We start from the raw sequence: 27743 nt of genomic DNA, 5'->3' as shown, positions 1-27743 counted from the left end.
GTGGGGACGTCAGCTGACATCCACGTCTCCGCAGTGGTGGCAAGAGCAGATGTGAGACATGCAACACGCAGGACGCCCCTGTTTTCCCATCATGCCATTGCTATGCCTGAGGCCAACCGATTTGAGCTGAAGGGAAAACGTTCAGCTGAGGAATGGTGGAGGGGGGGAATGGTGGAGAGGAAAGTGAGAGCAACTCTCGGTGAGCTCACAAAGTTCTCTGAACAGGGGGTTTGTCCTAAACTGTGGTTCATTGGGATACATTCCGCATACTCCTCTCCACACTTCTCCACTGGCTCCCAGGAATAAGCCCACGTTCCCAGTCCTTTATACAGCTGATATCCCACAGCAGGTCTGTCAGTCACTATATCTTGTGATGTTGTTTCATTGCAAAGGATTATGTGAGATTCTTATGGGAAAACATTTCAGCCATTTATTGCAGGGCAGATACTAAACCAAAGTGCAGAAGAAAGTCCTGACAATTTCAAAAGGCCAGCTGCAGCTGGCTGGTCAGTAAAGTCTGCAAGTATAGAGCAAATAACATTTGCTATTAGGTGACTCATGCACTTAAATGACTCCATATTGTGCACAGTGTGAATCTGTGGACTATATATCTGAGACTATATGTTTTGCCAACCCTGTTTTCTAAAAGTCAAGAAAAAGAGTGCCGAGCCGCTGGTTGGTGATCCTAAATCAGGACTCCTACTGTGTGAGCCTTCATTAGGGCCTCGACTGTTTTCTTACCCTATAAATTATTCGACCCCGCTTACCCCTAAAATCGTTTAATCCACACAGCTTCAGATATTCTGTGGAGGAAGCGTGGCTTGCTTTCAGGGATTTTGTATTGTGATGGAGAGGCTCGTCAATCCATGCTGGCATGACATGGTACATTGCGGCGCAAACCTGTGAAGGGGCCTAATGTTAGGACTTACCAGTGATGAATGTGGGCATGTGAGTAACCAGCTGAGGGGCTGTTGGACTGGAGGTCGACTGCCATCACAGCACTCTGACCTCCCATCAAGTGTCGGCGTTGCTCGAATGCAGCAAGGAGCGGCAGGGACGCCAAAGTGCTTTCAGAGTCAGAAGACCAAAATTCTGCAAATGCACCCACAAAGGAAGCACACAGAGAGTCACATGAAGAATTCAGCATCCAACTCCACTAAAAGATGTTTATAACTTCAGTGGTTGGATGTCGGCTTGCTCCTTTCAGTTTACCTCTCTGCCTTGATTAACCTTAAGCTGTTAAACTCATTCTTAAAAACACAGTACTAAACTTTTGCTTGTCAATTGTTTAAGGGTAAACTAAAATCTTAGGAGGGTGAAATACTTACAGACAGAGAGACAAACTGATTGTGTTTCCAATCGTGTTTTATGTTAATTATGTTTTCCAGGCTTCTACATCACCACCCACACTTCAGATTTGATCAACAATTCAACAACGACAAATGGAGTAAGATTGTAAAAAGTAATCTTTCTGCACAGCTAGCTACCTATCTACATTCATGAAAATAACTGCAGTATCTGCATACAGCGCACCAGTCCCCCACTCACATTTTCTGGAAATGGCGGGAAAAGTTCTCAAAAATGTCTGGAGCAACTCTTGCGGTCATTTGCGTTCTCACACACGGCCCATCTGGAAAATGTTAGGAAAATATCCGGACTTCAGTGCATGTCTGAAAGCAACTCGTCCTCCGGTCTTGTGAGAGTTCTTTACCGAGCCGCTCATGTCGAGTTCCATACGCACCAACTCACTGTGACCGCAGTAATGGCTCTTGATAAATCCCTCATGGGCAAGTCGGAGTTCCACTTTTGAAAGGACATTCTACCTATAATGTTTTACGAGTCGAATAAAAGACATCATGTCACATTATTTCTCAGAAAAATTGTCGCCCGGAACTCGCAGCTTCGTGATACACGATGCTCAGAAATATGCACATTGGAGTTAACATTCCATTTGCCGTACACACTGCACTCAACATCTGAGTGGGGAGTGCATTTTCCTCCATCCTGCATGTCAGTGGTTGTTTAGAGAAAGGAAACAGGCAGAGCTGGCAAATCTAAAGCTCCAGGCAATGTCTGAAACGGTGTCTGTTTTCCGCCCTCCCTATACTGAGCCTTAATGCATCTGGCACTCTCAACAGCATGTTGCTGCAGCTTTAGCATAACAAACACCGGCTCTCCACAGGAATGGACTCGCGGAGTTAGAAGAGGTGTACACGGAGAGGGGGCTTGAGAGAGAGAGAGAGAGAGAGAGAGCAAGAGAGCACTATCACTTTAATACCCACCTCTTTTATTGAGCAGGTTATGAAGATGAATGCGCGACAGCAGATTTTTGGTTCCTACAAATGATGTGCAGAGAATGTTTCCCAGACCCGCCCTCAGAATCTTTGATTTCCAGGTCCACACAGGATACAGTCCAGCATGGTGTGTGTCCCTGTCCAACCAGCAAAAGAAAGTACTTAAGCAGGGAAAAGTCAAACCTCATTAATTCCTGTCGCTCTCCTTGACTTTCATTCTCTACTTTTCAATGTGTTTGTTATCATTTGTATACCATCTAATCAATGGGTCAATAGATCGATACGTAACAAATGACACTGTGGGTGTTAATGACAACCTGGGATTAGGACGGATAATGCTGCCTCGTAAGATCAATCGATTAGCAGGTCTCGGTCGAAAACGCACTGCAGAGGTGCGCACGTGCACACACGCACACGGGATCAACCCGAGACAGGTGGATGGAACACTCCCAGCGGGTTGTGCACCGTCAAGGCCCGCACATCCAGCCCATCTCCCTCCTTACAATGGTGCCATAACGCTCTTTCATCCCTTCCCAAGCACAAGCTCTCAGGAGCCTGGAAAAGATTCGCCAGAGTGCCAAGATGAGAGACCGGGCTAATGCTGAAATGTCAAAGCACCTTAATTAACACAGGGGGCTATAACCGTGATCAAGGCTCCCTCGAGGAGCGGGAGCAGTGTACAACCCAATCTCTCTGCCTCAGCCCAGCTCTTCTGGATCGATTGGAATAGATTTTCTGCTTTTGCACACACCTGGCTGCTGTCAACAGGGGGATGTGATTTTGGTTCTCCATCTCTTCCCTTTTTCTTTCCTCCTTCCCGACCCTCATACTGTATTCCAGTTGAATCCATATTTCCCATTCAAAGTGCATGGAAACCTCGTGAGCTGTTTTTGGCAGGCCGGGCTTGTTATAAAACAGAAGAGTCTGTTTATGGTGGTCTTGGTTTGAGTCTGCTCTTCCTGCCCTCCGATTGAAAGACTCCTTTGAAAAGGAGGCCTTGGAGGGCTCTGGTAGGATTCTGTCCTCACACACACGCACATATACGCACTCATGAGTTCACACGTGTACACATGCAGACGCACAGACATGGGTCTCTCTCTCTCTCTCATTACTCAGCATAAGGCTTTCACGCTTGACCTGCTTTTTAACTTTCTGATCTGGATTAGCGGCAGATAATTTAGGGAGGAGAGGAGCGGGGGATGTGTGTCTGCTTGAGCTGAAGGGCTTACAGGTAGTGCACTGTTATCATTCACAGTTGAACTGAAGACAGAGTTGACACAGCTGCCTCAGAGAATTACCACCGCTGTTTCAGTGGCAAAGAGACTGAGAGTGATGGAGAGCGACAGAGAGAGGCAATGAGAGAGAGAGAGAGAAAGAGAGAGAGAAGGAGAAAAAAATTCCTTTGCAGGCAAGAGTGAATGGAAAATAAATTTAGAGAAAATGTCCCCACGTCGCCACTTCGGAGCTCTCCGAGCACCTGAGTTCCCGAAGTCTGCAATTGACTCGTGAAAGGAGACTGCCAAGTCAGCCTAGTGCCACCTCACTCGGGAGGGAAGAGCGCAGGGGTGGAGGATGTGGGAGGGGAGGTGAGGGTATTGCAGGCGGGTGAGGGGTGGCTCAGTGATAAATCCATTTACATCCTCCCCTGTTTTATTTGCTCCCATGGACTGTGCTCGCGTCTCCCCACTCAGGCTTGTTTACCTGGCAAGCCAAGTGTGACTAAAGAAAATTCCCACAGCCTGCGGTGGGATTGGAGCGGAGGCCGAGGGGGACGTGGGGGCAGGAGGGGAGGGTTAAGGTGGGCTGTAAGGAGACAGAGGAGGGTTGGGGGGGGGGGGTACCGAATTACTCAAAGTTGTAAGCTGTAACCCACCTTCCCTCTCCCAGCCCCCCATGGCTTAATTATCATGTGCAGCCTAGTGGAGATGAAATAACGGAGACTCTCACATGAACACCCACACAGGGAGGATCGGAGGACTCCCTACACACGCACACACACACACACACACACACACACACACAAAGGCACAAATCGGAGGAGCGAGAGAGACAACATGGTCTGCTTTTAATCGGAGCTAATCGGCAAGGAAAATAAACATGCTGGCATGGCAGACATCTATCTTTGGCTGAGGCTGAAGCTGCTAGATAAGGAGGAACAGGCCTCGCAGACATGTGTTCTTCCCTTTAAAACACCGCCTGCTCCTCGTTGGCAGAATTAAGCTTTAATATGGGTCCTACGAGGAAGCACCTCCGAGGTGAAAAGGTGAAATTATGGGATGGATTTTCCCCGAGACACATCAATCATCTCCAGCTCAGCCCTGTTTGTTGGGGTCGGAGGTGCCGTTCTTTAAAGGCCTCACTTGCAAGAAAATCCACGGCGAAAGGAGCTTCGGAAGGCTTTACGGCAACTGCAACTGATCCGTCGAAGTTGCCACATCGCTTTGCATGAATCTTTAATTAGTCAAGAATAGCCCTGCGAGGAGGGGAATAACACATCTCTGTTCATAGCACTTCGCCACATCCACATCATCTCTGCACAGTTGGCAGAATAAAAACAGTTCTCCCACTTTGGATAGATCATCCAATCTGTGTGAGAGAGAGAGAGAGAGAGAGAGAGAGAGAGAGAGAGAGAGAGAGAGAGAGAGAGACAGAGAGAGACAGAGAGAGAGAGAGAGAGAGAGAGACAGACAGAGAGAGAGGGAGAGAGAGATAGAAAAGAGTGAAAAAGGAAAACAGAAAAATAAGGGCATTGAGAGTAGAAATCTGTAAAAGCAATCGTTATTTTTTGTAAAAATATATAAATTTATCACTTGTGTTCTGGGACACAATCGCATTACTGAAGTGGAGTATAGCAGAGAGAAACAGAGGGAACAAAGAGAAATGCTGGGCATCAAAGAGAAAAGGAATGAAAGCGTGGGGACGAGTATCAGTCATGTGGTAATCGTTCTATCAGTGGCCGGAGTAATGAATCCAATTTCCCAAGCAGCGCCTGTGTCATTTAGAAGCCCTGGAATGCAGATTCATGGGCCCTGCACGTAGAAGCTTTTTGAACCTATAGACACGTTAAAAGGCATTCTGGGACAGACATTCATATTGTCACAGCTTGTATTGAATTTCCTTGGTCTGACGCTGTGCAAGGAATAAGTACACTCTTTAACCAACTCCCAGCCACTGAATCCTGGACGCGGAGTTTCGCATTTATCGTTAACTGCGAGGCAAAGTGACACATGATGTAATCTTGGAAACGGCAGACATTGGGGCCATTTCCTATGCACAGTAGTGCTGTGCAGCATTTTAGACGGTGAATCATGGTTCTTTTTTGGAGACTGAAAAAAGAGACCCCACAATCCACAGATGTTTGAGTTCGTGAACTTCAACGGTTTACTACATTCCTGCTCCAAAAAACGTTAATTATCCAACCAACTGCAAGCACATGCTGCAAAATGAGAGGAAGAAAAAAAAAACGAAACAACATCTTCATTCTCCATCTGACGGCTTTGATGTTTGACCACAGAATCCTGGCCGTTTTGTCAACTGTCTGAGGCTGTGGAGCAGCGGGGAAGCAGACGCACACACTCACTCAGGTCCGGGGCTAATTTGCGGGGATCACTGCACTGACCCTGACCAGATAAGGTGCCAGTCGACGAAACTTCCTTCATTTCCTCTTGTTGTTGCAGTATGGGAGCAGAGGCAGCCACCGACCAGCTTAAGGACAGCGGGGCTAAAAGGTGAAAGCCACGCTCGGCTGAACTTCAGGCCTGATCAAAAGGAATGCGACCTGGGCTTGGGGAGGCAGCAGAGCTTATCAGCCCAGCAGCGAGGCTTTGGAGGAGAAGATCCTCGGCACCAGAGATCTCCAGGTAAAACCGGGTTTTCCCAGGAATAAAGTAAAGTCGACCCGTTTCTTCTCTTTTACTGACTCTGTCATTGTCCCTTAACCTGAGCTTGTGAAAGTGATGTAAATTGAATTATCTACCTGACACCGGGAAGTTGCACTGTTGTCGGGGGGGGGGGGGGCTTCAAATTTGATTATTTCTGTGAGTGTATTTTTATTGAGTTGAGTAGTGTTGGTGTTATTGGAATGAATGCATGTTTACATATGCATGCGTCTGCGCAGGGCCCACCGCAATGTCTACTGCATCTGTGCTAATGTATCATTCCTGATTTTAATTGCTAGTAATTAACTTGGGCCCAATTAGCAAGAGAGATAATCAATACTTGTTGATCAACACGCAGGTGCATTATCTTTGTTGCGAGGGGAACCACATTTGTGCAGAGAAAAGCCTGTTTACTGCAGAGCTACATGTGCGAAAATGTAATCAGTTTAGCTGGCTTCTATATTCGACTCTTTCCTCCTGACAGATTATATATTGAACTCTTCTCTCTCTTCTCTAAGCCATGTTTATATCACGCTACTGCGCAATTATCTGCTTACTTAAGTTCGCACAGGCGCCGGGCTGCCAAAACATGGCCCGTTCACACCTATGCTGAACCATCTCAGTCGGTAAAGATGGCAAAACTAGTACGCAGCATGACAGCGGGGGGAAGCGAATGGAGACAAATTGAGATAGATGTACGGGAGATGGAAGTATAGGAAGGTAAGAGCCAAATGCTGCTGAGTCGGAGCTTTTCTCCAGGATGCAAAATGGAATGAATGAGGGATGAGGGAAGTTTAAAAAAAAGAAAATCATTGGATGTCCTCCCCCCGCTCGGCCCACTAACCACACGTCCTCCAGTGCTTCGCTGCGCCGTGATCAATATTGACGTTGTCATTAAGCAGCTCTCTGGTAATGAGGGTGGGGAAGGGGGGTCCTGGGAGAGACATTAGATCTGCACGCCAGGCGTCTCGCGTGCATGTTCAGCCCACTAAGCAACCACGGTGAAGCAGACGCACTTCCTGCTTGGCACTTCAGAAAGTTTCTCACTTTTCAAATTGCAACGAGCACACAACTTGTGAAGATGGTTTTTTTTGACTCCACGACGCATTCCACGGAGTGACATGGATCTAATGCAGGAATGAAAAGTTATCAATGACATGGTGGTTAGTTTGGACCAATTCAAACCACATAACAAAGGCAGAGAGAGAGAGAGAGAGAGAGAGAGGGAATGCTCTGTCACTGACTGTGTGGGGGTCAGGAGAGTGTGCAACTCATCCCTCAGTGGGCCTCACTAATAGCCATGCAAACACACATTTAGCTGTGACACTAAAATCCTAGGGCGCGAAACCGTCCATCATTGCTTCTAAGAAGGAGAAAAAAAACTGAAAAGGCGCAGAAAGAGAGAAACAATGAAAGAGGTGGAGCAAGGCACTGACGGATCCATGCGCGGCGACATAGCTGGTACAACAGTGAAACGGCGTGGCGCGTCGCGGGACGGGACAGCGCACAAAAGACGATCGCAATTTGGGGTTGTGCGCTTCACATCGGCCCACCGCGTCTCTGACTGTGTTTGGCTAAACGCCGCTGTTGCTTGGCTCAAGCGGCAGCGGCGGCAGCAGCAGCTGTGGCGGCCCCACGGTCACTGCCGCCCTGAAAGCTCAGTTTACCGTGACACGAGACGGGCTGATGACAGGCAGCCAGCGCACGCAGACAAGCAGGAACACGTCAGCCCATGCCGTGTGCAAACGGCTTATCAGTCACATGCTTCGCAATTAGCCACATCATAAAACAAGCTGGTGCCCAGTACCAAAACAACACATACCCTAATACAATTTTATTTTCACGCACCACAACTTCACAAACTGTGTCCAAGTTTGTGTCTGGATACATGTCAGACATTTCCTAAATCGAGAAGGTTTCTATTCGACAAAATCATTGGGAAATGAAATATGTTCGTCACTTTTCCAATAATATCCATGGTTTGTCCCAAAAAAGAGGGTGGCTTTTGTGTCTCTATCTTCCACATTCATCATAGTTTTCCAAGCAATGTTGGATTCACACACACACACACACACACTCATATAGGGGGCTGTGACTGATTTTTGTAAAGTGACAACTACACAACAAGTCTCAGGGATCAAATGCTCTGTTTACCGCCTGCCTGCGTTGCCTCTGGGTAAGACGAAAAACAACCTCCTCCTCATTAACACGGGCCACTTGATAGTGTGTCTTGCCACCAGACAGTAAGCTCAGCTAGTTCTGACAGATCCGACACTTCCTCGCATTTGATGTTCCTTGGGATGGAGGACACAGGGAGGTTTTTTTCATGTAAGCGGCGCATGGTATATAGTAGGTGTAGTGGTAGCCCACGTGTCTTCTTTAGATTGTTCTCCCTGCTCTGCCGGAAATTTATTGCCAGTAGATTACAGGCTAGCGAGAATGACAGCGGCTGCATTTCATACAAATGCTGTGAATACATAATGCATAGCTTTGTCTGCATGAACCCTTTCACATGCTAATGCAAACCTTTCTGCAGATGTCTCAGAGGTATGTGCTGGTGACTGTAGAGTGGCAGAGAAGGGGTAAAAATAAAAAAAAGGAATCAAATGCACAGAAAAAAATTAAATCCTCAGCGCCCTGGCTGCCTTCACTCACATATAACAAGCCATTAGAAAAAAACATTGCTTAAAAATAATTCACCTTCATGTGGTGAGGGGGGGGCCTTCCTCAAGGTGGTTCCAACTTGGCATTGTGGGGCAGCCAGCTCCACCATCACTGGAACTTTCCAAAAAAAAAAAAAAATCACCACAAAGCCTCAGAAGTGATTTAGAGCCATGCGCGGCAGGATCCAGACAGCAGTCCTATACCAAATGTATGGCAGAGTCATCAGGATCCGTGATTAACATGTCTGAAAGTATAACTGCTGCTGAAGGAAGTGCTCTCAGCAGCATTCGGGCCAGGCACTAAATCCCGATCCAGTTAATTGTATGGTTGTACGGTGAAGGCCTACAGGCACTAAATGCTGTAGTGAGATGAATGAAATGCTCATTTGGCGTTTTGCTGAAAGTTCCCACAAATAATTAAGCTTCACTGTTTTCTGCATCCAAAGCAGTGTTAATGAGTTCAGACACTAACACCAGATTTACCAGCAAATAGCTGAGAATTTAAGGTTTGCGGCCCCGTAAAAACAAGTACACCCTCAAACATAAATGTAGATGAATCCAAATCCCAGAACATTTAAGGATGTAAATATATATCAATAAAGGCCTTAAAGGTTATACATACACTGTTTATGTCCACAAGATGTTATACTAGCATTAGTATCTTCTATCGACCAAAACAAATTGGCCACACCTCCTCCGACCTTTGTCTCCTCACCTCCTCCCAACCAGACGCACGACTAAGGCTGCATCCATACTAACATGTTTACATTTTGAAAAGGCAATGTAAGACTAAAACGATCTCTGTCCAGACGAGCGTTTTAGCTCCGTATTAGTATTAATCCCCATCCATACCAACGCACCTCAAAGAAGCATGTTATGTGACCATTCACGAACACTGGGCATGTGGAGCCAGCAGCTCACAGAATCAGGTACAGGCACCGCACAGCAGGGAAACCAGTAAGAAACGACAAAAATCGCACAAAAAGAGAAAAAAAAAGGCTCTCACATACAATAATGTGCACACTTACCAACATGAATGCTTTCCGAGACTGGCTACCAAAACACAGAACAGAGAAGCTTGCATCACAACACACGTGTTTTACACTGGAATAACATCAATGATAATCTCATATGTATATATATAATCTTTAAATTACCATAGCTCCGAGCATGGTGTGCTCATGGGTGTTGAGTCGTGATGGATTATGTTCTGGGGGGTTTGTTCACCCCTTTAGTTGTGTTTTCTTTCCTTCTTTTGTTACCAACACAAGGCTTGAGGTGAATTGTAGCTTCCACTGTTGACAGGGCCCCGGTGACCTTCCTCCCCAGTGAGTGCTAGAAACACTGGACAGGTTACCATGGTCAGGGTGTGTGTGTGTGTGTTCACCATGTCTTTCAGAGACGGGCTGCCCGACGGAGATCAGTAATCAGTTCCAATTCTCTGCAGTTTGACTCCCAGTGGGGTGACACACAAAACTGATCCTGGGCCAGAAATCCCATCCCGAGATGCTTGACACCAGCTCTGGTCTCTGGTCTCAGGTTTCTCTGCCGCTCGTGTGCGTCCCTGTCCTTCCCCACTGTTGACTTACCAGACGGCTGGTATGTCTAAATAAGCACTGGCTGGGAATAGGCCAGCAATCCCATCTATCCTGTCACTACTCCCCACCCTTATCTGATGCAAGTCACAAAGACTGGACTTTGTGGCAAAATCCCCACCTCATACACGCTCATGTCAACTCCTGCACAAAGCGCTTCACAACAACGGTACTTTTTTTGTGCCATTCTCAGATGGATACGCCTTTGTATGTTTTGGAAAAATATTAAGAGATGTTTTTCTGAGTAACCCCTGAACGTTGACTTTTAAACATCCAATACTGTCAAGATTTGAGAAAAAAACAAACCAAAAAAACCAACAACAGATATTTCATTCAGAAAACTATGAACAGCAATTCTGTTATTCAATGAAAACATCCAACATATTACTTAAAGAAGGATAACTGGACACGGCCGTTGTATTTTTGTTCCGTCTCATGCACTTGGTCATTACCTGGCCTTGACCAAAACAATGGAAAATTGGATCCGTGCAGCTATTGATTAAAAATGAAATGCAAAAGAAAATATTGATTGTTTGCAAACATGCCGATAAAGTTACTAAAGACAAACCCTGCCCACTAAATTTTTCAATAATGGGGAGTCTGTAAATAATTTATTTTGCAAGAAAGGGGAAGGGAGAGGAGAAGGGGAAAGAAGTGAGAGAGAGAAAGGACAAGATCCGAGGAAGGGAGGGCAACATGGCTGATCTCACCGGAACCCTCCACTGGCAACAAGCAGAGGTTCTAACACACATTTTAGTGACCTATTAAGAGCATTATGGGCCCCTCGTCCACATCGGCCCCTCAGCCCTGGTAATCTGGCCTATCCTCTTAAAAGTGGAATTGATTGAAAGAATTGATCTTCTCTGGGTTGGCAGACATATAGCTCCAATAATTACCTCACGTAAATCTCTGCAATCATGTATGAAATGTCAGGATCCTCTGCTCTCAGTCCCCGTCTCGGCTGCTGCTCTTCAGTAGCTGTTTTGGGGCTCAGCCAACACTTGTCCTGTGATTGATAAAGGGAGGAGTGGGTTCAGAGAAAAGAAGACAACTTATCACAAACACTCCAGACCTGCTATCTCAGGGCAATAGATTGACTATAGATTTGACACAAAAAAAACCCCACAAACATCTTTTATGTTAAGACGGGGAGAAAAAAATCATAGAAGTCAATATTAAAATAAATCTATATTGCACAAATGAAGTATTGAATAAATTGATTTGAGTCATACTTTTGTGAAACCACAAACAAAATGTTGACATCTACCACTTGGTTTGTGGTGGATGCAAACTTAACCCTACCTTTCCACCTGCACGTGTAATAATTAAAAAATGTGATCCTGTCTGGGAATATCACCAGACAAATCTCTGTGTATACATTTAGATACATCACTTATCTACCTGTGGGTAAACCCATTAAGTCAAGGCAGGCTATGTGTGATGACAGGCTTAGCGTACACACACAGGCTGTAAACCACCATCGGACCAGTTGACCAGCCTCATCTGATTAAATGTTATTCATAAGGCCCCTCTCTCGGCTAAACAGGCGGTGAGTATGCACAGGCAACCGTGAAGCCCTAAAAAAGCAGCTGCAAAGATGGGAGGGTGCGGGATTAGGACCTGAGCCTAACTCAGATGGGGCATTTCCATGACAGTGAGCTGTGCCACGGCTTAACAGCCCGCCCCTGTTTATGCTTTTTGGAGGAGAAGCCGGATTCCCTCCCCGTGACAGATGGCCTTTCAGCCACAAAGTGCAGTGTTTAGACTTAGCTTGCTCTGGGGCAAGACAGCAAAGCTCTGATGACACAGCATTCAGCAAACAACTCCCAGATGCAGAGGTGGCGGCCACAGAGAGCACAGAGAACTGGCTGACCCACCGAGCAAGTAACCAAATGACCAGAGAGCTGCTCAGCCTCGGCTAAATCTGCCGGCGAGGGGGGAGGCAAAAAACGAGGGACACCAGAGATAATGACGGGGCTTAAAAGCCAAAGAGGTGGCTTGGCTTTAAGATACATGACACAACTCAATTTAGATCCAACCCAGTCCAATCTACAGCTTTTGCTTACTTCAGACCAAATAGCCCCCCCCCGCAACTGAATCAAAACACCCTGAAAAAAAGAAAGCATCGGTTCTGCTTTTAATTAAGAGGATTGTTAAATTTGGTTAGTTGAAGTGTAAAGAGATTTCTTTATAGGCAGGCAGGGCAAAGCAGCAGATTTTGCATTTGAGGGTAAACAGTGAGTGAAAAGGACCAGCTGCTGGAGAGAATTAGCCCAGTCTCATCTGATCCAACACAAACCTAGTGCTGCTTACGCTCAGAGAGAGGAAAAAAATCTGGCCTGACCTAGTCTGACCCCTCATACAAAGCCAGAGAGGCCCTGGAGGCAGTGAATTAATTGCAGCCCACTAAGCCTGATACACCGTATCTTAAATAGAAATGAGTTGCAGACTCAGAAGTGCTGTAGCCCGGACTACAATAGGCCTAAAAGGGGAATTTTGTTCAATTTTGTTCAAACAGAAAACAAAAAACAAACATTACATTTTTTTAATTATTTTGATTTCTTTTATTTCTTTTGCGCATTGGGCAGACCCGAGAAGGAAACAGCAAACAGGTTGTTCACAAGGTCGTACGGTACATGCGGGCTTTGACACGCTCACCGCACAACAAGCACACGGGATACCTCAGTGACTCCAGTAAACAACACCAGCATGAAGCAGCAGGCAACAGAGGAAAACTTCCCGGAGCTCCCCTCTCCCCCACACCACACGTGTCAGGAAAACAGTTGATGAAAAATACCATCCCCTCACATCTCCTTGCGCTGAAATCATTTAGAGAGTGGAGGCGTTGTGCACCGTGTTTACCCTGGCTGCTCACTCTTCAAACCCACGCTGTTGGAGCCACCTAAATTGGCCTCTCGCACCATATAGATTTCCCATCACAGGCCAGCATCTTAAGAAGACACTGAGTGGAGAGCGAGGGGAAGAGGAGAAGCGGGGCGTTCGGCAGTCTGACCCCATTGTCTTTCTCAATATAAAATACATACTGGGATTAATAGGCGCGATAATGCAGAAAAAAGCGGCTCGTCGCAACGGGGAGAGGAGGCCTTATCAATCTGCCCATTGACTTGGCTTAAAGTCTAGTTAATACACACACTCGACACATTGAGCCTACCCCTTAGAGTAAGCTAGAGACTGAAATTGAGTGGATCATGTTGGAGTAGGACTTAATAAATGTTGAACAACAGTTAATTTCACGGAAAGTGCTCAAAAGACGGAGTCGGAGAAGGTGATGCGTTCCACCATCCAACCGAAGCAGAGGGAGTGTTTCTGTGCATGTCCAACCGCTAAAACTGCTTTCAGACATGAACTCCGCAAATTGTCCGCAAAAATTGCGTCCAGGCATTTCCTTTGGGTCAGATGCGGCGACACCAACAAGAACATTTCCGGAACATACTGGGTAGAGCATGCAGAAAGCAGGAAGCACGATGATAATTCAGCCACAGGGTTTTTGTTTTACAATCACCAATGCGCACAATCGCTCGCTGCTGTATTCTCACATGGGCCCACTCAAACATTTAACTAGGGGGGCTGGCCGGAGAAGTTACAGACCATGATGTCCGGAGCAACATATGCACATATTTTTGCATTCTCACTAACAGCCCCTCTGGAATAACACGAGCAATTGATGCGATCTACGTCGTGACATTTTAAGGGAGGTGCATGTCGGTCTGTGACGTGACTACGCTGGAGAGGTAGAAATTGGCCTTAAGATTCTCAGCTGATACTACCATTACTGCTGTTTAAAACAAAAAGAGGCGAGTATTTAGCCGGGTGCCGCAGAGTGATGCTGAGGGTCTTCTTGAATAGTAAATATAGATGGTCATGTAATGGTCCAGGCAGCATGGGAAACAAGAAATGTCATGTCTGGGGGCTTCTGATGTCAGTGGATCAATAGCGCCTGACAAGGAATTTTAAAAGATACTATCTGTCTGACTGCTGGTGGCAATAAACTGAAGATTAACCTTTACGTCCCTCCCAGTCCCGGGAAGTACCCTGAAGGGCATGCTCCACTGTTTACTAATCAAAAAAAGTTGCTTTTTCGATACGGCAAGACCAGGGAATGGCTTAGTGGCTCTGCACTAGGCCCTGAAAGTTATTGACTTCTTCCCCTCCTATATGAGCATCATAAATGTAAAAGATGAACACTCCACAGACACGTGTTATATATTGCCAGCAACAGCGCCGGAGATGTATACAGACACAGCTTGGTTTATTAAAAACAAACACCATATTTTATCGCTATGCTGCAGCACAAATGTAATAATTCCTGTTGCAGTGCATGGAAACACAGAAAATGTAATCACATGACAAGAGAAGGATGGGGTTGTTGTTTGGGAGAGTCTGCTTGGCTGACTGCATGGCTGTGTCCTTTGTGAGCAGCGGGGAAACAAGAGCTCTTTTTCTCCTCCAGAAGCATGATCCTCTTTCACCCCGTACCTTTGAGCTGGGAGCCAAGGTTTTGAATGGCTCTGACCTCTGTGGCCTCTGCTGGCCCCCACTGGCCTCCAGCACTCCAGCTGTTCATCCTTCCAGTCCAGCACACTGCCCAGTACCCCCATTTTGTGGAGGCAAGAGGAGCAGCACCCCTCTGGGCCTAAGAACTGACCCACAGGCCAAGGCCACAACACCACAGGCATAATGTCAGAGTTCCCACACGAGTGTTGGAGCATGACGAGGAGGAGGGAGGGGGATAGAAAGTCGGGGAAATGAATTGGGGTATTCGAGGTTGTGAAGGCAGGAAGGGGGAAAAGAAATGAATGAAGTGGAGGAGTAAGAGATGGATGTTCTTCAGATAGCCAGGCAATCAGGAAAAAGAAAGAACAGATATATGAGGGATAAATGAAAAGAGAGAGGGGAGAGTTAAAAGAGGAAAAAAAAAGTGGTCCAGGGTTCTCGGAGCGTAGGAAAGTGTGGTCACACAGAGTAAGCAGCGACAAGGCAATAAGATGATGCTGCACTGACGCAGACAGACGCCGAGGTGCAATAGAAGTGCCTGCCTCCCCTTCTGCATGGCTGGCTCCAGTGACAGGACAGTATTCCCTCAGCACCCGCCGCTAACTGGATGATAGCACCAATCTCTTTCTTCTCGCCACTCATTTCGCTTTCGGTCTTGTGTCTGTCTTGCTGCCATTCATTTTCTCTCTTTTCTTTCTTCCTTCCATTTGTTCATTCTTCTTTTCCTTTCATACCCCCCCCCCCCCTCCCCCGCTGAAGTCATAACCAACCAGACCCCTTATACCAGACAGCACAGAGGCCATCTAAAGCAAATATTATCCTATAGCTTTATTTGTTTACCTGAAAGAAAAAAAAATCATTGCCTCAGGCCTGTCTCTCATTACGGCACCCAAACAAGGACAACGGCAACTTGAGAACGCTTTAAAAATGGCTATAATTTGATGATGAGGGGTGTGTAGGAGGGGGGGGGTTCGCGCACTCGTGCAGGAAGGGCGAATGGAAATCGCCTCTGTACAGGATGAAAAGCCTCTGAGGACTATCCATTGACTATGAAATGTGATGATCCCCCTTCACCTTCAGACACAGAGAGTTCAGCTTAACATTGCCCTGGGCACTAAACCTTGGAGCCTACAATGTGAAGGGACTCCAGAATTTTTCACGAAAAAAGAAAAACACCTGCCTCATTCTTCATCTCTTTACATCATACACATAATATTTTTTGTGCCTTCTCTGTGTCACAAACTCCAAGTTTTAAGCATATATTTCCATACCATAACAGAATGATTCACTGGTTCTCTCATTGAATAGGAGTGTATTTGAATATAAATGTGTTTGAAATTGTGTGTATGTATGTGCATATGGTTCTTATGTCTGTGTGTGTGTGTGTGTGTGTGTGCGTTTTCAGCACACATGTGATGTGACTGGTTGGTTGCTCGGGTGTTGGCAGGGTTGTGGTACCCTGCTGGGACCAAACCCTGCCCAAGCAGCCTGGTGGAGGGGACAAGCTGTGGCATGTGTGTACACACACACACACACACACACACACACACACACACACACACACACACACACACACACACACACACACACACACACACACACACACACACACACACACACACACACACACACACACACACACACACACACACACACACACACACACACACACACACACACACACACACACACACACACACACACACACACACACACACACAGAGCAGCTGCTCCGTCTGCAGCTGCTGCTTTAACCCAACCCAGAACTCCCTGTTCCAAAGGAGGGTGAGAGGGGAAGGGGGTGAAGAAAGAAAGAAAGGGAGAGAGGAGAAGCAGCAGCAGGGGCGAAGGCAAAGTGGGAAGAGTAGGAGAAATGGAAAAGGAGAGAGAGAGAGAGATGACAAAATAAATTGGAAAGATATGAGGAAGTGGTGAGAAATGGGAAAGGGGAAGGTAATGGAAGTGAGAGGGGAAGACACGAGCAAAGAAAAAAAACTGGAGGAAAGAGAAGGCTAAAGGGAGAAAAGATATCGAGGCGCACACACACACACACACACACACACACACACACACACACACACACACACACACACACACACACACACACACACACACACACACACACACACACACACACACACACACACACACACACACACACACACACACACACACACACACACACACACACACACACACACACACACACACACGACTATTTGCTCTCAACTATTGACAGGTGAAAAAATATCCACCAGCACTTCTATTGCAAGCCCCTGGTACACTTGTAACTAAAGATTTACAATAATAGACTATATATTTAATCATCCAAATAATCATATAGTAAAACAATCTACCCAACCTAGAGAAAAAGTAATTGATAGACCACAGGTTTTGTGTATTAACTACAAAGCATAGCGACCATAACATTTCCACAGGTTAAGCACAGATTAAACTAAATCCTGGCCTATATTCCCTATGATGGAGAGCCTTCACTGAAGATAACATATTACTCCCCAACTAAGCTTAATCTGTGTCTGGGAAAGCAAACACACCCTACATACTGTGCATGACAACTACCCATCCCTTCACTTGAGAATCAGACAGCGCTTGTGTCTCAGCGCGTTCACTTTTAAAACACAATCCCACTCTTTAGACTCAGAGGAGTGACTGGTTTCGGGGGAAGCCCGGCGTGTTGATGTGTGGGAGGCTGCGTGCTACGGGGCTTCAGAGGAGATAGCAGAGCAGAGGTTTGGCTGTGGGGGGAAGGGGGCCACATCGAATGGGTCCAATTAGCAAAGTAATTAGTTAATTAACATAGAGGACCCCGAAGGCCTTCCTAAGCAGCCTGATATAGACCTCCTCCAAACCACGCGGCAGAACTCGAAGGCTTTACTAAACAGCTCAGTATGGATAGACCTGCTAACCAGGCCACACCATCATCTGTCACACACACACACACACGCACACACACACACGCAGGCACACACACACACACACACACACACACACACACTGAATCTGGAATACCCTCCACATATCAAACATATAGTTTGCATCAGTGCCAGTGCCGCATTTTGCATTCAAACACATGCACAGAAAAATGTGCATTGAGTCTGTCTGTGACATGTGCCGTCACTTCTTTTGGCTCACTGTAGGAAAGCCTCCCACTGCTACTCGTATAATAACACGTGGATACCGGCTTCAGAGGGTGATGATGTTATATCCTTTCCTCACCACGAATACAAATGAATGCTCAGACAGTGCGAATGTGCCTCTAAATGAGCTATATTTTATGAATGCATCAGCTTTTACAGTGACAAAACCTCTTTCTTTTTTTTAAATCTCTTAACCTTATGAACATCAAAGCAAGCAGTGGTTTCTGTACTTCCAGCGAGAGCGAGAAGCGAGAAAGAAATTCAAAAGACCGTCTGCCCTGCGTCGCTTCATAGCCACAGGCAGTTGCACAGCACTTGAGAAATGTGCTTACATCATCACATGCGGTCCAGGCATCCTGCAGAGGGCACTGCTTATAGCAGAAACACAGAGCGGAGGAGGACGGCCGACCAACCCAGGAGGAACGCGGCAAGACGCTCCCACGCAACTAGGATTTCTGACATTCTTGGCAGCCTTTCAGAGAAGTAAGTCCTGAAGTATTCGAGCAGAGCTAACCTTCAGGAAGGACCATGTTCCAGCAAACGGAGACCAGAGGCTTAATTCATCACTAATTAAAGTCTGCATGGGGTCCAAGGATGAATCTTTCTCAGAGAATCTCTGACCCCACTTTTCACAGAAGTGGCCCTGTGATTTGGACAAGATGTTTTTGCCCCAGCAGTTGCTGGAATGATGTAATGCCAAAATGGATTGTTTGTTTGAATGTTGTCCTCATTCTTAGTGCAGACTAAGGGAGATTCTGCAGCGGTGACCCAGATAGGGTCCTTGCTATATATTGTACGTGGGAAGGATCATACATGTAACATGTGAGTTCTGCATGTTCAGCAAAAGGCAACAGTACGGTGGCCGGGAGAGCTCAACACGCTGCAAGTTAAGAAGACAAAGAAGGCAAATGGACCATGCAACATAAGGATGTATTATATAACATATAATGTATTAAATATATATGTATATAATCTAAAAATGTATACATTTTTTGGACAACACAAGCTCAACAAAACCAAATATAGAAACAAGCTGTATGTATCACAGGCGACAAGTGTTTCCAGGGGACACACAAAAGTGATGACCTGGGATGGCTGGGACATTCACACAGCCCACATTCAGGCTCACAGCATCCTGGGCGCAAGTCTGTTCAAGGATATACGTAAGCTGTTTTCAGACATGAACCCTGGAAAATGTACAGGAAAATTGGGCCTGGACGCTTTCCAGAGTTTGCGTTTCGCGTGTGAGGAACGCAGCAGGAGGTTGTCGGAGTCAGACGCGTTCACGCCTACAGGGACATTTCCAGAACATTTGGTGGCATCTGGGTAGAGCATGCAGGGGGCAAGACATGACGATAAATTCAGCTGTTGAAGGCAGTGTTTTGTTGACAGTCATCAACACGCCCACTTGCTCGAGTTTTTGCTGCTGCATTTTCACATGGGCTCCCTCGCATATTTTCCGGAAATTTCACTAGGGAGCAATACTGGACGACATTTGCGTTCTCACATACAGAGAATAACACACACCATCTGGAAAAGTTCAGGAAAATCTCCGGACTTCAGTGAATGTCTGACAGCAGCTAGAGTCAGTGTAATGTTCCTTGATGATATGGTCAAATGTACCAAAGCAGGAATCTGGAATCGCAAGTTCAACAGTACAAACGCAGGCAGCCGACTTCATTGATCCCTATCTTCCAGGCTGTTCTAACACTGTCTACGGGTTTGGATATGGCTCACAGCTGCCGTGTTCAATGTATCAGGCTCATCTCACCCTCAGCTACATTTTTTCTCGGTGTAATAACAGATAGGATCACATAGCAAATGCCTGAGCAAGAGATGTTAACTACAAACACACTGAAATGAACAGCATTCTTCTCATGACTCAGGCAAACCACAACTGCAACTGAATCTTCCTTTTTCTTCTTCTCTTACGCGAGTGTCTCTGTGTGTCTTTGCAGGTTTCAGAGGCGTGTGTAGCCAGCTGCGGAGTTCTTCTGGATGCTCATTGGAAGTGAGCGTTGAGCGCTCAGGACAATTATGGAATCATTACCACCACCATGCCCGAGGCAAAATATGAACACCGTGCCATTTGTCAACCAACCACGGCATCGTAATCAAGGACACAAGTGTTTGTGTGTCGGTGTGTTGGTGTGTGCGTGGGCGAGTGCTTGCGCAAATCTATGGCATGTTGGCAGAGGAGATGAAATGTCACTCAGTTTGTGTGTGTGCGCATGTCCGCAGGGGGGTAATGGATGAGTCAAGTGCCCTGCCCTATATTTTGTGTCTGTATATTTGTTCAAATGTGTGGCCGTGTCCAAATAGACAACGTCACATGTACTAATGTGTGCGCATGTGCGTGTGGGTGCATCGGCGGAGGGTGAGGAATGGCCTGCCCGAGCGGCAACTGTCTAAACATGTCCCCATCAGCTGTCTGCCCGCTCCCTCCATGAAGAAATAACTTCAAATGAGCTATTTGTTTTTTTCACCGCACCCCACACTATAATCTCGCACTGGCCCTCTGAGGAGGTTGTTCATGGGAACGTCCCCCCGTGGCCTCTTTGAGACTGGAAAAGTGTCCGTCAAGGGTCCGAACAAACTGGAGGAGGATGAGAACGGATGGATGAGTGGCGGAGGATTGGGAGGAAACAGCACATGCTTTAATCAGTCTTTTCTTTTCTTTTTTTTTCTTCTGATGCCTCCAGTAATCCATCTCCCCGTTCAGGGATCGGTGTGGTAACGAGTGGCATGAATGTTTCAGGACGATTTAATTAATTGATTCGATGGGTGATAATAGCAGGCGTATTTATCACAGGTGCGTTCGCTTTCATGGCTCGGAGGAGCCCACGGCAAAGTCAGCGTAGTGTGCGACTCCAACTGCTGCGACAACAATTAAGACGCGCGATCGACTTTCAGAGAAGTGGGACATTACGCGGAAAATCTGTTGTTTTTGAAAGTTTCGCTGAAGCAGAGTGCACAGGGTTAACTGGCCTCTTTCTACGTCCACGCGCTCTCTCTCTCCCGCTCTTTGACTCACTACAGTGAAGTGTTCTCAGGCTTGTGTGTGTGTGTGTGTGTGTGTGTGTGTGTGTGTGTGCGCGCGCACATCAAGTCAGCCACTGAGAGATGTGTGTTGTAAGTGCACAAGGGATTAGCAGCTCAAACATTGATCACTGATAAGCTACAAAAAGTGGTCATGCATCTTGTCACTGTCTCCATGATGTTCTTCCTTTCAGGCACTCAAGCAAGTTTCTATGTGTAAAACAATTCAAAAACAGACACTTCTCCTGCCCCTGATGAAATCCCTGTTTGACACAGCTAGTCAAGATCCCCCCCGGACAAAAACAAGCCATTACCATTAGTCTAAAGAGATCAAAGACATATCCCAGTTGAACACTGTGTTAGGGATTGCAGCGTCTGACAGCCATCTGCACTGGAAAGAAAGAAAAAAGGATAAGACACTGATAGTGAAGGAGGTCTACGGGGTTTTTTTTTGGTCCTTGTCAGGTCTGATAAATTTGTGCAAGCTGCACTTCACTCGGAGGACAGAAGTGCATGCAGAAGTAGTTTGTGAGAGAGGAGGAGAAGTTACCTAAACATCCCGATAGCAGAACGTGTTCCAGGGAAGATTTGGGGGTGGAAATGACCAGGGAGAGGGGTGGAGAGGAGGTACGAGGGGGCGGTGGGCTGGAGGGGGCAAGTTTAGATGGAAGATCGGTGAGGGAAACAAGAGGGAAAACAAAAAGACCGCCTGTCCCTCAGCGAGACAAAATTGGCAAGGAGTTCAGAGCGAGCCAACGTCTTCATGTGAAAGCCTGTGGAGCAACGGATGCCCAGGACAAATCAACACATCTCACGGTTTGCCTCCGTGAAACGCAAATACCATCGGCTTCAAAAACCAATGCTCTTCCCTGGAGCATGTGAGCAGGGTTTTGTTCCTCTGGGTTTACTGAATTGGTCTGCGGATCAATCAGAAAAAAAGAGAATTTCAAAGGATCCGAGAAACCACGAGGTCTTTCGCTCTCTTAGGCTTTTAAAGGAAACAGACTCCAACACAGACAGCCCCGCAGACACCCGTGGCCGAGAGGTCCCAAAAGGCTTGGAGATGTCTCCAGTCTCTTCAGCGCTCACAGGAGCTTGGTGAAAACAGCAGTATATGAGCGTGGTTCTGTGCACCGAACACAAGGTAAAGACTGAGGAAGTTAGAAGTAAAAAAGAGAAACAATAAAATAAAAAATAAATGAAAAAAGGACTCCAGAGAGAGTAAGACTCAGTCACTGTGAAAGAAAAGTACCATATGTGCATCAGCCTCACTGACCAGGTCTGAACCTCCATGTAGCGGCGTGGTTGGGACATGTGTTTTGGCTATCAGAGCCATTAAAATCCCATTACGTAGTGCAACAACAGTGATCGGAAGTCTTTCGGTGACTTCAACAATCATTCATCAAGTGAATTTACCATGAATGATGTAATTTGCATGCATGAAGATGCACAGCGTTTGACATTTAATGGTTCCTCGACAGCGTGTCTGTTTCGTGATTTCAGATATAACACTTATAACACAACACAAAAGATTAATAAGGGGAGATGTAAGTGGTGGGGATTGAAGCGAATTACATTCATTCCAGACCACTGACGCTTTGCGAGGAACAACAACAACGACAAGAAACAGAAAGAGGTCACCGGTTAACTTGTTTCTCATGTAGATTGTCACTGTCAGTTGGTGAGCCTTCACAAACGGTCGTCCATTCTTTACAGTGGAGGCTAATGGTGCTCTGACCTATACAGGGGAGGAATGCCAACTCTGACCACAGCTGCACACTGAGGCCAAGAGCCAGAGTGGACCGTGGGATCAAAGGTCACCCATGATGTGACTTGATCCTCAACACAATCAATGGACACAGGGTCCTGGCCTTTGGCAAAAACTGCTCTTAATGGGGAAGGGCAACTGGACAAATGATAAAGAGAAGATATCAGAAAGGAGCTGAGGGTAGAACCAGCGGAAGAACGACAAAAAAAGAAAAACAAATAGTGTAAATTGAAGTTGAAAAATATCAAAATGAGGGAATGGAAGATATTTACACGCGTCTTATTGGATGAAATTTTCCCCCAAAAATATACATCAAGCAGCATAATAAGCAGCATAATAAATGGAACTGAATGGGCATATTTTTGTGACATTCTTCATATAGTTAAATGTAAAACTTAGGTAATAATTTCAACTCCAGTATGTAAAATAGAACATGTTCTATTTCTCGTTACTAAGTGTTGACTGTATTTATTCCACAGGAGGCATTACTCAGAGCAAGTCACTCCACTGATGACAAACACACCCGGCCGACTAAACAGATAATGAGCCTTTTTTTTTTGGTAGGTGTCTGAGATGTTAGGTCATTAGGACTCAGGCTTGTGAGTGCGAACCGTTTTTAATTGCAACCCCTGGACACAGGCACACGCTCGGTAAATAACCGAGCCACTTCGTTAATGTGTTCATCATTATCCCGTTGCATCATCTGGGTTGAAAATAGCATTTTGGTTTTGCCTTAACCCCGAGGAGCTACGTAAATAACAACTCATCAGCATGAACCAACTACTGAAATATTTTTTACGAGTAAAAACTTAAGTGCCAGCGGACACATAAATTTGGTTTTCCAAACTGTCGAGGGTCGGGGGTGTTAATGCCCATAAATGTGGAGTCACCTCCGCAATGAGCAACAGACAGAGCAAAGCAGGGAGAGCCTTTGCATTGGTCCATTTCACACTTCATAAAGCAGCGACATATTTATTCCATGCATTCATACTGATATGTCGCTTCAGCTAGGCAACGGCTATACAACTTGAGATGATTCATTTGCTCAGTCATTTTCCCCACTTAGTTCTAGGTTGTAAGTGCAAGTTTTAGAATGCTGCATTGTGCAATGGTGTTTTTACCTGATCTTTTTTTTTTATCTCACTGCAGGGAACGAATAGGGAATTACCTCTTGCCCATAACCAAATTCTTTAAAAACCCAAATACACACTGCTGTAGAAAGAGGCAGTAAAAATGTGCTGTGAAACGGCGTGTTAAATATCCCACCTTTGGTTGGGCAATTTACTGAAGCTTGTAATACACAGAAGAAAAAAAGGAGCGTATAAACAGCTTTCTTTCCCTCCCCAGATTAGTCAACAGCATTTTTTACATAACATTTTAGGATAACACCACAGAAACTTAATCAGGAATATAATTTGTTCCTTTGAGAGACATGCAGAGTTGAGGTCAAAAGGGCAAGCCTCAGGTAAATGCGAGGCAGTGGGAGTACTCGGTCCTGCCTCTTATTCCTGTCTGATTTAAAGGAATCCATAGGGGGGCTGTGGTTAACACAGCAGGGATGTGAACCGTCAGGAGTGGTAGAATGAGGGGCTAGTGTTGTACTCATGCTTCACATAATGACCAACAAGCCCCCCCCTTCTTCTTCAGTCCCCACATACCACCTCCCTCTCCACCATTCCTGCTCCAATTCTATAGGTTTGACCGCAAAGACCCCCATTCAACCTGTGCATATGAGAAACCTTTCTTGTCCCTCAACTCTTTCCCTTCTCCAGTTCGGTGCTCCCTCACTCCGGTGAGAGGCAGGTCCTTTTCAGACGGCTGGTCGAGCTCCCGCTGTTTTATGGGAAGTATTGTGATCCCACAAGCTCTCTCAGGGGGATTCAGCACTTACGAGGGCCGATAGAGCCGCTGATTTGATCCTCTCTTCTTTCACAGCCTTTCTCGAGTTTTCATCAAAACTTCCAGGCCCGCTCGCCATGGGAAGCCCCGGCGCAAATGTGGTTCTCTGAGTCCGTGAAGCAGACATCATCTGCGACAGTGGGATGACTGATGAGGACTGGGAGACGAGAGAGAAAAGGGGGCTGAACTTCACTTCAACCCAGCCACATGAAAGCCGTGGAACTCTAAATAATCAGCAATGCTTCAAACACTCCTTTCAATATTTAAAAGCCATTCCTTCCCAACAGACAGTCATCCTCATTCTGTTGACTGGAATCAATCTCTAGTTCAATCGTTTTAAAGGGGCATTATATAATCTATGAATTAAATTGACCTCTTTTTAGGGTCCAATGAATTCTCAGATCTCTGGCCTATACAGTGTCCTCCAATTATCACAAGTACACAATGATGGAGGGAAATGAAAGAGCACTACTTTGTTATAGTATTTCTTTTTCAATTATCCATAAAATACTAAGGTGGAACATCAATAGCAAATACTATTATTTCTTCTGATTATTTTTCCTGGGCTGCTGGATGATTGGTTGCCAAAATATGCTGATTGACAAAACTTCTCCTTCCAATATTGTGATAAAGAGGTTATATTAAGACATGGGTAATATCATGATATGACACAGTGAGTCAGAATGGCCCTTGAAAAGCTGCGAGCTTCTCTGTAAAACATAATGAATAAAAAAATAGAAAAAAAGAGAAGTAAAGTAGATGTAAGCTTACTTTTTTATAGGCAATATGTTTCTATACTTAAAAAAAAGCAAAAGCCAACTCATTTTATTTGACAGTGTTTAAACACAGACCAGCAAAACATGGATTGTGGCTGTATTAATTGTTGGCAAAGTTAGATACATTTTTTAAAGAAAATCTTGTCCTTATGTTTACCGATGACTAATTTGTTCATAACAACCTCTGTTCCCCAGTATAGGTTTCCTAATTGGATAGTTCACTCCTTATACTTGTGAGTGGCCTAAGGGAGGATCTGGATGCCAATTATTGCTGACTGGATGCTACTTACGTTGTAGACACACAAGTCGCAGTGATTACCCTTCTCACAACTCTAACAGTACATATTCAAAACTTATACCACAAAAATTTTTCCTCAGAACAATCAATGGTTTGAATGAAACAAATACTTTGATTTATTACATATTTTACTGTCACATATTCATGCTTTGATGTTAATCCAGCTTGCACTGATTAAATGCAGCAGATGTACGTGACAGGATTTGTTCGGCAGCAGAGTTTGCTGAAAGCATCCAGTTTGAGGGTTTTTTTTCGGAGAATTGGAAGCCACTGCTTGCTAACAGTCATTAAATGGCTTTCACATATTTATCAGTGGATTCTTCTCCTTTATTCTTGACTTTGAGGAATAAAAGCAGGGATTTCAGTTGGAACTGATACTGACATGTTTACGACGTTTTGCATTAACTGCTGCATGCTGGTCGAGTTTTGACTGATGAAAACGCATCAGGAGGTGAATGCGGGTGACTGCGTCATCGGTTTCAAAAGTCTCCATTTTTTCAAACTAAAATGGGGCGAGCTGCATTTCCAAAATTCTCAGCTTTCGCCGCTCCAAAACTCCGGAGTAATGTGGCCGAAAAAGTAGTCATGTGGATGTCGCCTTGGAAGCCGCTGCTTGATGTCAGTTAGTCAATTCACAGTGGATTATTCTCCTCTGTTTTTGACTTTGTGGAAAGTTCTGGAAGTTTGCAGGTTCAGTAATCAACTCCGCTGCTTAATCAATACTGGACTTGGGATACTGTATATGAACACTGCCTCACCACACAAGTGGAACCGCAAATGAAGCCTGGTGGAGGTGGAACACCTTCCCACCAGAGATTACAACAGGAAGTCGGCTTTTAAAGCCAATGTAATTACTGACTGATTAGTCAACACGGTGAAGAACAGTGTTAACTTTTCCACATACATCGCTCTGCCACAGGAAAGTCACTGCTCAGTGCACCTTTACAGAATGTGGTCTGTCATTCTGCCTGACACCGAGTGAGGCGGCACAGCCTTTTTTTGCATTGTGCTTTGAGATCCTCGTGGATAACAGCAGAATGCAACAGTTATTGTAAACTGATAGTGAAAGCTTATGCGGGGAAATCCCATCGGCACGGCCGGCATTTACTGGTAAACCAAAACACAAAGCCAATAATCTTGGTGTCATTAAGACTGAACTTCCTCCACTCTACCTAATGTGATGACAGAGATAAAACCATGTCAGGCTAACTGTGCATGGGAAAATGAGAGGGGCTATTAGCTCGACAAATGATGACGATGCTAACATGAACTGGCTCAACATAACATGTTCTAATGGGGACACTGGCGGCAACAGTTTGATCAGACATGTGTGATGTGTAAATAGTTAAAGAATTCCTCTATCGGAGGTTTGACCTCGAATTTTTAATGCTTTTAAAAAGCTGAATTTTTAACAGATAAGTACAAAATCAAATATGAAGAATACTTGAAAACACAAAGGTTTTTGCCCTTGCTATATTTTCTTTTTAGGGAAATTGCATGGGGTCATCTAAATCATCATGCGAGTCCTTAACCGTGTGTTCGTTATGGCGCCTGCCACCAGAGAAAAAAGAGCTTTTTCGACAGCACTTTTCACAAAGATAGCTTTTAACACAGCAATCAGTGGTTTTCCACATGGAGGGGTGCCGTGCAGGTCATGCATTCATTTTAGAAACAAGCGGAAAGTTGTCACACTTACCAGAGAGAGAGAGAGCCCTGGCGTAATTACAGCATTGGCAGATAACCCCTGCAATCTCCCCAGACACCGAGACTTCCGCTGCACCTCACACAGACTTGCACAATTGTCTCCAGTCCTTTGAGGGCCTTGTTAAACATGTTTGTTTTGGTTTTGACAGGTTTCTG

General features: G+C 45.6%; 2 long non-coding RNA genes across 2 annotated transcripts in view; one reads left to right on the top strand and one right to left on the bottom strand.

The window, feature by feature from the left end:
* LOC124851029 overlaps positions 1 to 23609 on the bottom strand; it is a 26578-nt gene extending 2969 nt beyond the window's left edge. The window contains exons 1-4 of the long non-coding RNA XR_007032212.1: positions 22784 to 23609; positions 11327 to 11436; positions 2283 to 2431; positions 930 to 1092 (exon numbers count right to left, since the gene is read on the bottom strand). This is a non-coding gene — a long non-coding RNA (uncharacterized LOC124851029). The remainder of the gene's footprint in view (positions 1 to 929; positions 1093 to 2282; positions 2432 to 11326; positions 11437 to 22783) is intronic.
* On the top strand, positions 5830 to 20571 carry LOC118286264. The gene is made up of 3 exons (XR_004785348.2): positions 5830 to 5878; positions 5972 to 6154; positions 20062 to 20571. It is a non-coding gene; the product is annotated as an uncharacterized LOC118286264 (long non-coding RNA).
* Positions 23610 to 27743: the final 4134 nt, after the last annotated feature.

The sequence above is a fragment of the Scophthalmus maximus genome, chromosome 15 (assembly GCF_022379125.1).
Source record: "Scophthalmus maximus strain ysfricsl-2021 chromosome 15, ASM2237912v1, whole genome shotgun sequence".
NCBI classification, from domain to species: domain Eukaryota; kingdom Metazoa; phylum Chordata; class Actinopteri; order Pleuronectiformes; family Scophthalmidae; genus Scophthalmus; species Scophthalmus maximus.
This window is presented reverse-complemented; position numbering and strand designations above follow the sequence as displayed.